This window comes from Camelus dromedarius, chromosome 1 (assembly GCF_036321535.1).
Source record: "Camelus dromedarius isolate mCamDro1 chromosome 1, mCamDro1.pat, whole genome shotgun sequence".
In the NCBI taxonomy this organism is placed as follows: domain Eukaryota; kingdom Metazoa; phylum Chordata; class Mammalia; order Artiodactyla; family Camelidae; genus Camelus; species Camelus dromedarius.
The window spans coordinates 58,216,950-58,233,288 of NC_087436.1; the positions used below are offsets into that span (position 1 = coordinate 58,216,950).

Below are 16,339 nucleotides of genomic sequence, written 5' to 3' on the forward strand. Positions count from 1 at the left end.
CTTGCTGTAGGTGCTCATTCAGGCTTGGTTTTGTTTTTTCTTTTAATAATTTTCCTTATTTCAACATGTACTGAAGTAGAGCCCAGCAATAGGCTAGCATATCTTGGAAAACAATGTTTGTTCATGTTGTTTACCTATTACCAAAAACAAACAAGAAAGGAAAAAAGAACAAATAATGTAAGGCTATTAATTAGGAGTTAGTTGGGGTGAGAAGGTAATCATCCTTAATTAGTTAAAAGCCTGAAATGTACAGTATTCATAAGCAAATGTGAATTTATTTCCTTCAGAGCCAAACTAGAACAAATGATTAAACAAATATTAAATCATTAGTTCTGACAAACCTACTTTAATGAACAAATAAGACACTTATAATTAGCATATTCTGTGCAAATGTCCTGGTAGAATACTTAAATCAAGTGTTTTTTTTTAAATAACTTAAACATTTTCTTTATATGTTCTCACCCAATCCAATCGAAGCTATTAATTTAGTTGGCTAAATCTATTAAGGATAATTGTTTCTATCTATCTACAAATCTAGTCCACAAAATTATATATTAACATCATTATAAATTCTGAATAAATTTAATTCAAAATTAGTAAAATTTGACTATCAGTGACTTTGATAGCAGAATAAAAAAGGATGTGGAAACAAGAATCAGATAGTCTTATTTTGATTTTAGCAGTTCAAATATAATAAATGTGAGCTTCATTTAAGATACAGTTTTTGACCAAAATTACCAATTATGTGAGGGGGGTTGCAGTTTCCTAAGTCACTTAGTTGGAGATTCAGGGTAAGTAAGCTGTCATGAAGTTCAGGAATCTGAATATTTAAGAACTCCTAGATATTTGTTAATCTGATAACTTGGGGAAGTATTTCTAGACATTGTCACCAAAGTTTACTGTCAAATTTGGCAACTTAGATATAGATCCAGACCGAATAAATGGCCTGATGGCACACTTTCAAGTTTTACAGGGAAGAAAAATGGTCAGAAATCTATGAAACCCAACGTTAAGTGTTTTGAAATATGAAACAAATAAAATTCACTTTAATTAAAACTGTTTACATCCATCCATTCATACATAAATTCCTTCATTCTTTTTTTCAATCATTGAGCACCTACATTGTTTTGCATCCTCTTAAAGGGCAACAGCTACAAAGATTAAGTGAAGGTCATTGAATAAATAAATGAAAGGTTCCTCTTCAGAAATGTATGTTAATAACGAGCTTATTCTTTCCAGAATATAAAATCTTTGCTATGAGGCTGAGCACACAAAATGGAAGACTTTTAGTAGAAAAGAGAGTCTCAGGTACTAGAGAATGCTTGGCAAAAGAACTACTAGAAACAAATAAACATACAAATGCCAGAAAAGAAAATCATAGCTACTTCATAATAGAGGCTTAAACATTTTTGTATAATAGAGATCAAATGTTCTACACAAAAGAATATGTTTTAATAACTTTCACCAAATTTGAGAACTTAATAGTAGCTTATGCGTTCTATTTTTTAAAAAAGGAAGATTACTTGATGTCTAAGAAGACAAAACTGTCTCCATTCTATGTCTTTCTTAGTCTTCCTATCACACTCCTAAAATTCCTGTTCCCACAGCCTACCCTTGATTTTCTAGCTTTGACCTTTCAGAGATGTTTCTCTTTATCTCATTTTCCATGAATTATCAACAAAAGCAACAAGTCCTTATTATTAGTATTATCCATAGCATCAGTTATTAGCCACTATCATAGACAGAGTCCCTGTTTTTACTACCACTAGTGTATCCTCTCATTTTTATTTGTCAATGTTAGAGGGAGTCACTGATGTGTTCCTGAAGTCATCGTAGAAAAGCTGGCCTTTGAAGTACTGGGGTGGACAATGCCTGATCCTAGGAACACAGACACATACTTTTTATATAAGATTTTTGTGGGCCAAGGATTTGTTGTAGATGTATTCATGGGAAGGTGTCGACTGAAATAAAATCACACAACGTTAGAGTTGTGGGTTAAGTTTTATTGGGGGGCAAAATGAGGACTATAGCCCAGGAGACAGCATCTCAGACAGCTCTGAGGAACTGCTGCTCCAAAGAGGCAGGGGGGAACTCAGTACATACATGATTTTGTGAAAGGGGGTACGTGCAGTCAGGCACACATTTAGGCAGAGGCTTTCTGCTACTCACAAGGGGAAGATGTCACTGTTGATGATTTTAGAGCTTTTCTAGACATGAGGAGATGCAAGAATTTGGCTCATAAAATCTTCTCAAAGGTAAATAAATAAAATGTTTAGAGGGACTATCAGGCTCATACCCTTCACCAAACAATAAATTTATCATATTCAGATGATGTCCACACTAAAATTAATCATAATTCATGCAGATGTAAGACGTTTATTGTACTATTATCTCAGTACATTCTACCAAACTTTTAGATGATTAATTCTAATAAATACAAAGCATGCACTTGATGAAAAAAAAAAGAATATGTATTTTCTAGTCAAACAGACCTATCTTTCTATCTGTGTTCCAATTTTTCTATGTGTGACTACACATGGCCAAATTTGCCTCTCAGAGCCATAAGCCAAGCAGTATTACGATCTAGTCACTGTGGTGGGAGCTATGGATTGACAGTAAAAGCGAAAACATTTGTGCTCTCAAAGTTTATATTCTTTAGCAATGTGAAAAGCCACACTGCTGTTGTTTTTTCATATATTATTAAAAACTCTTAAATGAAATATTCATAGTTCCTAATTTTAATCATTGTGTCAATTAGCAAAAAATAATTTCTTTTGTTTTCTCATTTTTTTCTCTGTTAACAGACATTCTCTTAAGAATTCAAACTTACATGATTCATAGAGGGTAAAGAGAAATTGATTTAACCTGCTCCAAGGTATTTTTCCACCTAATCGTTACCTTCCTCAGTATTCCCTTCACACAGACTCTGCATTAGGGAAACCACTCCATTCCATGCCTACTTTGTTTTACTTTTTATGGGTTAAAAATCTTCCTACTTTACCATTATTAATGTCCTTCTATTGATGTTCAACCTACCCTGTGAGAATATATTTCAAATTCTACAAATTACCTATTATTAATGTTTCACTAACTTCAGAATTTTTATAGCAATCAAGGACTCTACACCTTTCTTAGTTTAGATTACATTTAGTGAAATTACTTTTAATTCTTTATGTTTTATCTTTCTCAAATAATGTTTTCAGAATCAAAGGCTGTGTTTTTATGTTGTATTTTCTTACATTCTTTACTGTCACTGAATTGTATTTTATACAGCTCCAATGTCTTAACCATCTGTGTAAATACTTTAGGTACACAGAAAAAGTATGACAGGAAAAATCCACGTTTCCTACCCGTAGAGTCATAGATTAGAGTCATAGCTTTGCCACTTACTATCTGTATGGCCTTTATGTAGTCGCTTAAATGTTTTAACCCCCACTTTCACCATCTGTAAAATGGCAAAATTAGTGCCTTGTTGACAGATTCAGAGAAAATAAACATGAAATTTATAACTCCTAATACACTGTGGTTTATAATTGCAAGGCTTACATTGATAAAAGGACAAACTACCTTCTCTTCTTTCTTTAAAGTAACCCTCTTGATTGCACACTGGCCTTGAGTCTATTTAGAGATACCTGGCCTCTTAAAACACTCTTAAACACTCAGAAACTGGCTATCTTTCTTTGGAATCATTTCTGTTATCCTTTAGTAAGTTCAATGCTTCTCAAAGTATTTTCTAAGGAATGCTCCTCTTGAGAAATAATATGGAAAAAAGGAGAATTCAGAGAAATACAACTCTGTAAACTGTTGCTTATGGTTTGCACTCTTAAAGATTAACATTTCACATAAAGTTATTAAAGTCTGTGAGACATCCAGCAACACAGAACCAATTTGATTTTTTTAATCTCATACCTTTTTTAAAATGTGAAATTGGTCATGTAAATTTTACATGATAATTACCCATGGAAACAGTCTTACTTAGAACTTAAAATGTTTAAAAATTCAGCCTTAGTTCAAATAACTGCCTAATATTGCCTTGGATGAGAGATGTGTGGAATCAAGTTGTTACTAAGTAAGAATTATCTGATAACCACATCATTTACAAAAGTATTTATTGAAGAATAAATAAGAAGTAAACAGGAGCAACCAGGAGAGACCAAGCAAGTTTAATATTATCTACCCTTCTCCCTTTCACTTCCTTAGGATTTTTACTTCTAAACCATGTGGCCCTTGAAAATTATCTCCTTTCTGTTAGCCAAGATTATGCTTTCTACTAGAATAAATCAAGAATATTAATTTTCATTTATCTAGTCAATTTATGATAATTTCCATAAGATGTATCCAAATCTATTCATTTGTAATGATTATTTTGACCTGAATTTACAGTGGGCTGGTTATACTGGTGTCATGAAATTTTCTAGTTACTAGATTTTACTTTTTGCCATTACACTCACTGTGCCTATCAGACTATATGGGCTATACAGAAAAACAATTCATGCATTTTATTAACTTTCATGAGATTAAATAGGAAAAAATTTCTCTTATAGCAATTACAATTGCTTATGATTATATAAAGACACATAAATAACCTTATAATATTATTTTTGATTATTTATTAGAAGCAAATATATCCTCCATTAAACTTTACACTCACTTTGGTCTTGATATTGCTTCTGCTTATAAATTACAAAAAAAGAATATTTCATTTTTGATTTCCTTCAGAGTTGCCTATATAAAATTCTTAAAAGGCTATTAATTTCTCTTAATTTTATAAGCTTTTCTACTGGCATTGTTACATTTTTGAGGTTTCCACTTCATTTTATACTTGGTTGGTATACTATTTTAATGATATTTTTAAAATTTATGCATGGCTTATGTCAGATCTAAATGACAAGAAATCATTCATAATAAGGTTCTTAGTTTGGCTTTTCATCTGTTTCTAATTCAAATCACCCTTAACTTCCCTAGCAACAAAACATAAGGGAGGGGGAAAATATTTAAGTGTTCATGTTATGAACCACTACATGGGTTCAGTTGCAGAACTGCTTCAACTTGAGGACCCGTCACATGATAATGGAAAAGGAAAGCACTCCCTTTTTGTTTCGTTATGTTTGGGGAAGTATTACCCAAAATAGCCTTTATGATGTCTTAGGGTTTTACGTGTAGGGAAGAAATTCAACCTATTTTGGAAGGTGATCAAAGTAGAATGATTTGGGGTTTTTTTGGTATCAAATTAATGAATGCAGAAATGAATGCTTCTAGAATTAATAAGCTATTTTAAAGTTCAGTTCAGATACGTCTAGGATATTAAAGAAATTAAATCCAGTTCAATTACCTAGTGATAAAATCTAATTTAAGTCTCTAAAGATTTTTGGGAAATTAAAACGTGCTATAACTAACTCTTCTGTATATAGCATCTGTAATTGTCAATGAAAACATTTTGTCATTTTAACTTTCCTTTTTTTTTTTTTTTAAAGAAATTAAGCATTACAAATAAGGTTGCTGACCCTGTATTCCTTCTAAACCTGTTCTGTCATTGCCAGAGGTACTAACAATCTAAATTTAATGTACCTCTTTCTGTCACATTTTGTTCTATGTATTTCTGTACTGGAATTATTTACAAGAATTTAAAAAATTTTAGAAATTTAAAAAAAATTTTTTTAATTTTGGTTTAAATTTTGTTGGACCAAGGCATGTATTTTTAACAATTTTAAAATACCTAATTTTAAATCATATATAATTTTCAAATTGGCTGTACATATATGTGTATTTAAACTTATCTATCAATTTCTCTATCATTGTGTTAAGTCAAACTTACAATGCTTTATGCATACTTCCACGTATAATAGCTACCTGTACTTAGCTGGTTTACCTTTAAAAAGATATGTATAATACGTTAGAGAATTAAATTTAGTATTGCATCTAGGTTATCTCGTTAAGTTGAAATTGTAGACACCTAAACTGATACAAAATTAACATAAAGAGAGTAAAAATTTGGACAATTTACAATAAAATAAATAATTCAATGAAGTATTTTTAATGGGTATCACCTTTAGTAAATTTTGAATCTGAATTGAATGGAGTATTAAAACATTTGACTATGTATCACTGTTTTCTAAAATATCAACTATGTCGAAGATGCATTCAATACAGAACTGAAGAAGTTTACCTACTGAAAGGAAACTGAAGATGACATCACACCACTATTTCTGGGATATTTACAAGGATTCTGACACTCCCTTAAGCCAAAGGGAGTTTTTAGTAAGGATTATTTATGTTTTACATAAGGTTGCACAGTGGTGTTTTCTTACTCTTTGTTTGCTGAATTAATGTCTTGAACCATATAGACTTTGGTTGAGCAAGTGCTGCCTCTTTGATCTTTTGAGAATTTTAAAATTTCTATCTTGATTGATTCTCTGACTTTCAGCTTAGACCTATGAAGAAGTAGAGTGACTCCCCAAATTCCTATCATCTAGTCATGCCAAGTTCATGGGGCTGCCCTCATATCTGGCCCAAAACATTAATTCTTAGTTTCCAGACTTTCAACATATTCCAAATAAGTATGTATGTCATTTATTTTAAAAAAAAATTAGATTAAGAGTTAGAACGGAAGGGTTCTTTTTGTAGCCCTGTCCCTATAAGCCATCTAACCACCTACAAGTTCTTCATTTCCCCTGTCTAGGGGCTTGTGAGAACCAAATGAGAAGTGAATGTGAAAGTGTCTCAATATATAAAATAGCTAAACTTCTGTTGTTGTTTGTTGCTTCTAAATTATTTAAGATCACTAATGTCTAAAAAGAGAGAATGTGAATGGTATTACACAACTGCTAGCTAATACATCTAAAATTCTATTCATCTGAAAAATATCTGATTCTTAGTAAAACAAAGTACACCGTAATTTTCATCATTCATACATTATCAAAACCAGACACTCTTTTATCCTTTCTCATCATTATGAGATAACTGAGAATTTATAACCTTATACCAATTAAAAACTGTATGTAATTAAAACCAAGGATTATATACTGCAAAGAATGTGTAAATAGGACATTTTTAAAAATCATAGGCATCTTAGTAAAAAAAAATCTGTAATCTGTTTTTGTCATCTACACTCATGATAATCCTCTCCTGTACTTAGTCAAATATTTCCCAACATGGGCTTAGTATCATTTTTCAAAATTATCTTGTTTCTTTTTAAATAGTAAGAATTGCTATTAATTAAACCTCCTCCATATACTAAATACTTTACATATTTTACTGTATTCCTATCTTCTAGGAAAATAACTGGTGATTTAATAATTAGCCTAGGGTCACAGAGTCACTAAGTAAGGCAGCTGGGGTTCTATTTTGCAGCCCTGATTCTAACAGTCATGTTTTTTGAAAAACACTGTGCCCCTGTACATATGCAGTGGCTCTCAGTATTGGCTACATATGAGGCTGATCCAGGAATTTAAAATAAACTTCTGATGCAGGGCCTCCCTCTCAGAGATTGTGATTTGATTTGTCTGTGATGGAGGACTGCGGTTAAACCTGAAAATAAATTTTAGAACCTCCCCAGGGGATTCTAATGCACAACACTGAAAATCTCAGATTTGGTTAAAACTGTCTACTTTCTGGATCACTCTCAGAATACGTAACATGCACTCCTATCATCAGAACCTTTGTTCATGCTGAGAGACAGAGCTGCCTGGCTGAAAAAGCAAAGGTTTTGGTGTAGGACAGAAAAAAATGGTTTTGAATCACCAACCTATGACAGTGATTAGCTATATATGGTGAGAATGAGACTCTTGCAACGTAAACGTCCTCATTAAAAACAACAAAAAAAGGAAATGTGCTTTGTAGAATTATTATGATGGACATAATGCATATAAAATCACAGATGTGATATATAGTTGTGGCTTCAAAGAAGTTTATGTAAAGAACATTTTTCAATTATGTATTGCAAAATGGTAGCTGTCCATAGGCAGAAACAAATTCAGTGTGGTCAGATGTGTCTTATATAAGCTTCATGTGAGCCTCACATGACAGAAGGGACACAAACAGTGAAGGAGTACCTCCAGTGAGGCTCTGTGGCTCTAAGTGGGGAGAAGGATTCCACTGGGATAGCATATCATCAGGTTAATGCAAGAGAGGTTCCTCTGATTTTTGCATGTATTTACTACTTGCCCATATCCTTAAAACTAAATAAATAGCTAATAAGTCTGAAAGAAAGATCATTTGCAAGTAATACATTGAATCAGAAGATTAACTGTCTGTTAGAATAGATGAAAAGGTTTTTATTTAGTTGAGCTTTCTGTTTGGAATGCCATCTCTCATTCTGTGTCTACCTGTTAACATCTCATCATCCTTTAACACGTATCTCAGATGCCATTTTCCTTCTGAAATGTTTTCTGAATGCAAAGGTAAAAGACAGAACTAATAAAATGTCCAGTCTCTCTTGTATCAGCTAACTAGTATAAAAAATAGAAAGTAGGATCTGTACCATTAATTCACTTAAGAATTCAAATATAATTTACTGAGCATAACTACACATTGGGCAATAGGTTAAGGCAACAAAACCCTCGCCCCATATCAGTCTTATGGGAATGGCAGGCATAAAAACCACAACTGAATTTTGTGTGATACTTGAGGTAACAGAAACAGGTTTGCATTTAGTCATAACTTAAAAGACAGCATGATTATCAACGTCTCATGTGTAGATGGGTCAGAAAAGATTTCACACAGATGAATATGATAAGGTAGTTTCACAGCATCATTTTGACTGCACAGATTTTAGTGTCAATCATACCCTTAGCTGGACTCTACTGTTTATAATTCTTGAACATGATATGTAACTTCACTGTATCTGTTTCTCATCAAATTGCGATAGATTTCCGATAATACATGTAAAGAATTCAGTAGATTACCAAATATATGGTAAGCCATCAAAGAAAAATCACAAGTGATACAGATCAAACATTATTATGATAGAATGAAACAGGATTTTCAAAAATATGGAAGCATGAAAAATCATGGCAATTTCAAGCAACTTACAAGATATTGAACATTAGATATTTATGAGTAGTAAAGGGAGTATGGTTGGACAGGTGGGCTGAGGCTAGAACTTAAGGGCTTAAAGAATATGGACTTTATGATTGGGGGAATGGCATTAAAAGTTTAAAGAAGAGGAGTAACATGATCGGATCATAATTTTTAAAAATCACAACTGTGTAGATGATGGGAAAAGGGATAAAGGATAGTGATAAACTAGACAATTAAGTTAAGAAATAGCCAAAAAGATGTTATTGTTGGTATTTAGAAATAAAAACAGGTTGAAGAGTGAAAAGAAAGAAATAAATATATAAAATTGAGTTTGAGATAGATTCAATATGATGTAGTGACCAATTAGATGTTGAATGTGGGTAGATGTAGGTCTTCTATGACTCCCAAGTCCCTGAATGGTGTAATAAGGTGAAAGTTAGAAAATTATCAAAGATGGTTAAGAAGTGGGAGGAGATTTTAGGGGAAAGATAAATGCACATCACAATGGACAGTAAGGTTGTACACAAACGTACGGACCTCAAAAGAGAGAGATGAATTGAAAATATAGGTACACTATATCCTTACCTATCTTTATTTTTTACCACGAAAACAGGTGACTTATTACACAAGCTAGAATTTATAATGTGATAATATATCCAATGTGTCACTGTGTACAATAAATTTTTCTTATATGAATCAGCAAAACACATAATACTTTTAGAGATTTTATCACTTAAGATCATGACTGTGTTTTTCCAGATATATCCATTTTATTCTAAAAGACACATATATAAGAACTATTTGTTTACCTTCCCCCAAAATAATCTTCAAAAATTACTATCCAAGGAATCCCACCTACCTATCTTTAAAATTAATAGTATTTATCCATTGTAAAGTTATCTCTCCTCGTTTTTAAACACACATAAGCAGTGCACTGCAAGCTGTTACTGAATTACAAGTTTTATAAAATATTTCACTAAATCCAAAGAAATTCCATATCAGATACTATTATTAGAATCTCTGCTTTTCTGAAGAAATATCTAGGCTTTTAAATTGTTTTTCCAGACAGCAAGTGAATAAATGTAGGATTTAATCTATACACCTGAGTCAAGTGCCTAAGCCCTTTTGTATCAAATATTTATCCATCTTCCCTTAGAAGATACTTATATAAAATATTTGTAATTCTAGCATATTTTACCTTCATACACAAACACTCTTTCCTTCACCTTATAGATGCTTTCTACTAAATTCTGGTATTTATTTTGCCTGGTTATATTTCAGAAATCACTATATAAACTTACAAACAGACAAGGCAACAAGATTTAATGTATTAGGAGTAGTAGATTTTAATGCAACTAAATCAGAAACAATCAAATATTCAGTAAGACAGATTTTAAAAATTACTATTTAGGTATATAAGATTGAAGTATTTCAGGCATCAATACATTGATATAATATTAGTAAAATATTTTATAGTGCTCAAGTATAAAAACTTAAAACAATTTCCTATACTTTCTTTTTATCTAAATTAATAGAAAAATCAATGTGTAGCATTTTTTGTTGAAGGGTGGAAATTTATATTTTTAACTAGCTGATACCAAGACTTCATTTATCTTTCTGAGGTTTAAAATAGCTTGCCTCTAACTTTCAGCTAGCTCATTTGATTAATTTGGAGATTGGTCAGACCTATAAATTAGATATTAACTTATTATATATCCATACATGTATATACATGCTTCCATTATACTAAGCAAAATGAAGGCACACTTATGTAAATGTAGTTGTCTTTGATGGTGATGATATATATTCTTGCATGTATAATGTCAGAGATAGAACTTACATCATATTTATAAGAATGTTGTAGTTAAAAGTGTTAACACTTAGTTGAGATGTTTTTGATTGCCATTTGTATGGAAAACACTATTCCAGGGCATAAAGAGAAGGATAAGAATTTCTGTCTTCTCAGGCATATGTAGAACAGATAAACAAGACTATACTGTACAGCACAGGGAAATATATACAAGATCTTGTGGTAGCTCATAGCGAAAAAAAATGTGACAATGAATATATGTATGTTCATGTATAACTGAAAAATTGTGCTCTACACTGGAATTCTACACAACATTGTAAAATGACTATAACTCAGTAAAAAATGTTTTTTAAAAAAAGAATTTCTGTCTTCTAAGAAAGGTTCAAAGGTTGTTCAAAGGGTCACTAAATAAGTATATTGTGCCGATTTCAATTACACCAATTGATAGCTCTAAATCCACCCTCCATTACCTGCTCTGCAATAATGAAGATGGGGTTTAACAATATTTCTCCTTTGCCAACTTGCAGGTTTTCAAGCTTTGTCAATAAACAGTACTAGAGGGACACTGGAGGAAGAAAGGTTTCTCTTTTTTCATCCCAATGTGCTCCTCTCATCAAGCTTCTGCAGTAGTTTCTACAGAAAATGGCTCCTATAGCACATGGTGGCTTGTAGCACCCAGCAACCACTAGCTACCTCTGGTAGGCTTTCTGGTAGCTTAAAAATGAATTTCAAGGCCTGGCACCTCCCTGTAGACAACTTCCTCCAAAACCCACTAGGGTGACTTTGTAATCTAGCGGTAAATACTAGTGACTTATTTCCTTGGGAAACAGCGGACTCCAGCATCCCCTTGGGTTATTTTGCCATGAATATGCAACATCTCCTTATGGATAACTTTTTCCACTACTCCCCAGATGACATAGCACTGAAGAAGTGGCGCCTCCTTAGCTTTGCAGAGAAGTGGTGCTAGTTAAGAAACTTCCTGTAAGTGGCTTCTTTAGTATCTGAAAAGGAAGATTTCCGGCAAATTCTTCAATCACAGCACCTCAGTGACATGGCCACTCTCCAGTGAGCCATGGCTGTGTCCTCTCAAAGGCTGGATGTTAGCCCTGCATGGGGTATGGGAGATTTTTCCTTGGGTGCAACATCTCAGCCCTAGAGGCAGTGACTGCTCTTTATACCGATTATTACTATATTCTATGGAGTCCTCTTTAATTATTACTAGTCAATCCTTTCTTATTCCAAAATTCCATCTATTTATTCTGTACATTAAACTTTCCCTGTTTAAATCACTGTGTGGTTTCTGCCTCCCAGTGGGCCTTTGACTATTACATACATCAAAAGTAACATAAGAGTTAATCTAAAAGTAAAGCAGCAATAATACAAGATAATAATACAAAATGTGCTCCAAAGCATAGGAGGAATAACAAGCAATGCAACAAAGGGTGAAAGTATCAATAAAATATTTCATAGACTTTGGGTTAGATCTCTAAGACTAGAAAGAATGTTTTTCAGATAGAGAAGAATGGGGATGAATTTCTGGGAATGGCTTTAGCAAAGGCACTCGCATATTGCTAGAGAACCAAGGAGTCGGAACAGAGAATTGGTAGGGTAATTTAGGAAATTAATTAGGTTAGGAATATATGGTGGATCAGTTACAAAGAGTTTATCAATGTGATGCCAAGGATTTTGTACATATCACACAGATATCGGTGAGCTAAACAGATTTTCATGGAAGAATGTTTGTTTCCTTTGGAAATCCCATTTGATGTCAGATACTTTATCTTAGGAGCCCTGACATATAATACACTTTTGCCGGTTCCTTAAACAAAATCATATGCTCTCATCTTTGAAAGTGTGTATATATCTATCCATCATCATGAATAACTATGAAGAGAAATCTGAGAAGCCTGCATGGATATAAATATGTATTCCAACCAAGAACAACATCTGAAAACATTTGTCAAAGATGCCAGACACTAAAAGCACTATTTGTATCATGAATAGTAAAAATTTTGCATCTTGCTAAGATATAGAAATGGTGGAGAACTAGTAGTTGTATTTTTATTCAATTTATTTCACATGTATATATTTTAATCATCAGTTATAGCTTGAGAAATGTAGGGCAAAGCATTTGCCACCTCAAGAAAGAGTCCAGTTGAAAACTGAAGGTATATACACGTATCTAAAAAATTGAAAAAAAAAAAAAAAGTGCACCGGAGTCAATATCTAAAGGAACTGAGTTTCGTGTAGTCTTAACATTATCAGAGTCATAAAATGACATAAAATGGATATTCCAAGGGGGTTTAGATAATGCATTATTTTCCCATTTTGTCAGGCCCTGAGTGAGGCTGAACTGTCAGGCACCTGTCAAGTAGAAGGGAACTTCAAGCATCACCTTCAAGAAGAAGCAAATTAAGTATATGTCAACAAGTTGTTGGACTGAATGGGAATGTCAAACATGCCAGAATTATAGACACTTTCTGTATCAGGTTGCAAGATTATTTACAAAGAGTTGTGTACCTGTACAGCATAAATCAAGTTTTCATTCATCTGCTGCTAGTGATCTTATCATCACTATATATAATTCTACTTTGCTAAGAAAACAAAATCAAGACATGAAGTTATCTCATTAAAATAGAGGTGTTATACTAAATTGCTGATTGGTATTTGAAATATTACATATAAAATCACGGTAGCAATGCTATAATTAAAATGGACTTGACTTTGCATTTCTATATTTATGTTTACATTCTTTTGTTTACTCTAATTTTTGAATCCAAAAAAATTCTTTTCCATTTTATCAGGGAAGAGAGTTTCTACCACCAAAACCACAGTCCTCGCATGGAAATATTGTTTATTAAATCCCCTACACTGTTTTTGATTTATCTGTGTTGGCAGATCATTTTCACAGTGTAAGGATGTTTTTGTAATCTATAATACAACGGTAAATCAAACTGACATTTTAAAATGTCTAAGCTACATGTTTTTTATTCATTGATAATAACTATTTTTCTTTCTTAAAAATGCTGATAGTCATATGATAAAGGTATGTTCATTTGAAAAAAGCCTACATAATGAACTATTATTCAAAATAATTTTATTACAGTTCACATGGAGATTATACAGATGTTCAAAGGTGAAAATTTATTGAGATGAAGAGCTGTTGACATATTTTTAATATACAAAATATTCTAGGCAACGAATAAATGGAATTTACTTATACTTTCTATTTAAATTGTGATTGTTATTTACTGTCAATATTTTGTCTTATTCAAACTACAATGACATTCTAAAATTTAATTACTTTAATTGGTATAGGGTCATGGAAAAAAATCATACAGGTCAAATTTCTTGAAACATTCTTTAGCAATGTCAATATGATCCTGGACCTCTAGGAAAAAATAGGAAACTGAGTCAATTTGTTTTTTTAACAAATATCTGTATATTTGGCATCATATAGGCAAATTTGGGGGTTAATGATTCCATATAAATTCAAGATTATCTCAGTGTTTTGGTATTGAATGAAATCTTCCATTTCATGAAGCATGCAAAGCATACAAAATACAAAATAGAATAGTTGTGAAAGCAATTATTTTATTGATAATGGAAATTTTAAAAAACAAAGAAATTTGTTTATGAAATCTACAGAATCACAGAAATATCCTCTTCCAATTCATGTACAGAGTTGGAAGAAAGGAATAAATATGGGGAAAAGATAGAAATGTCTGACTTACTATTTTTTTAAATATATATATAAGAAATCTACATTTCTAATTTTAAAAAGATACTTCTAGAATTTATGTCAAGGTATTCAGGGACAGTTAAATACCATGAAAATATAGGGACAGGAACTGGGCTTCCACCCACTTTTTGGCCTTTATGGTTAGTTGGGAACTATAATGGCACCTGTGGGTGTGCCATGAGACTCAAGGTCCACTGGAAGTCAAATCTTCTACCATCTTGGTTCTAGCCAGTTTATCCTGTCCTCAACTGCTGTGGTTGTGCCTCACCCCCTTCCCTCCTGTTTCAGATGCACAAACAAATGAAACAGAAAAAAATCAATGAGATTGAGTAGAAAATACCTATAACTGCAAACTTATGAGACTTTATAATAACAGAATGTACAAAACAAATGGCAGGCCACGGTGAGGTAAAGGAAGCCAGAGTACAAAACTATCAATATAGAATTGTTTCTTCTCATACTTGATTTTCAAGCATAAATCAAAAAGTCAAGGTAAACATAAAGCACAACACACATACATTTTGATGTACTTGGTTTCACTGCTCTTGGTATTGAAGTTAGTTTTACCAGGTAGAGTGGAACTGCCATTAGTCTTTCACTAATACTAAAGAATTTTCTGCAGAAGAGCCATCAGTTTTGTTTCAACACATTACTAGAAAAACAAACAGATTTGCTTTTTAGTTAATGTCTTCCTGAGGAAAACCAAAAATTGATGCATGCTTAATGTGTGCAGTCTGAAAAAAATAGTAAATGGGAATATGAAAATAAAAAATTACCCACAATTCTACCACCAAAATAAGCACTTCTATTTCTGTTGTCACTAGTTTAATTTCCTTCATGATGTTTTCATTTTATCTACAACTGTGTCAAAGAGTCTCCTTGCATTTGTGTACAAACAAGGATATATGCCATTTTGACTATATATTATTTTTTAATGTTATCACCATGAAGCATTAATAGTTTTTTTAACATTTTGAATCTATTTTTTCCTAAACTTACTCCTGTTTTATTATATATTCTCTGAAAAATTAATTATGTATACATAGCATTCCCAGGTATAAATAAGCCCTAGTTTATTTATTCACTATTTTTGAATATCTATGTTTTCGAATTATTAATTATACAAAGGTCTATGATGAGCGTCTTTATATATTAATATCTGTGAACATCTCTAATTATTTCATTAATGATACACATTCCTAGGACTTGAGTACAATTAATATATTATAGAATACAAATGTTACAGAGATTAACTAAATTAAAAAGATTTCCTGTTACCTGTACTTGTTCCCATTGGCCAAAGTGCACTTCTTGCCTTTGACCTCTCTTTTGAAATAAAAGTAAGTTCAAACTAATATTTTGTTTTCTTATTTCTGGCCAGTTGGCCAATGTGAGGTAAAGGAAAGATTATTCATAAAGTAACTCAAACTAGGGTTGGATGGACATTTATGAGGAATAAAGCCAAAGAAAATGCTGCTATTTAGACTATAAAACATTTTGGGAGTCTCATTCAAATCTAAGAATCTGGGATTCCTTGAAATATTTAAGAAGGCTAACCGATTTTTTTGAAAAGTAGCGTTCAGAAGTTAAATACATGTAATACTACATCTCACAAATTACTGTATGCATCATAAGACTATGTACTAAACTGGTATTTGGATTAGAGAGGATTTTGTCAAATTTTGTCCCATGCTCCTTTATAGTAAATTGGCAGTATTGTTAGTTGAGACTAGATTACCTTAGAATTATGTATGAAGCTCTAATTTATT

General features: G+C 32.2%; 1 protein-coding gene across 3 annotated transcripts in view; it reads right to left on the reverse strand.

The window, feature by feature from the left end:
- Positions 1-16,339, reverse strand: part of GRID2 (glutamate ionotropic receptor delta type subunit 2) — a 1,267,385-nt gene that overhangs the window by 810,066 nt on the left and 440,980 nt on the right. The window lies entirely within an intron of this gene.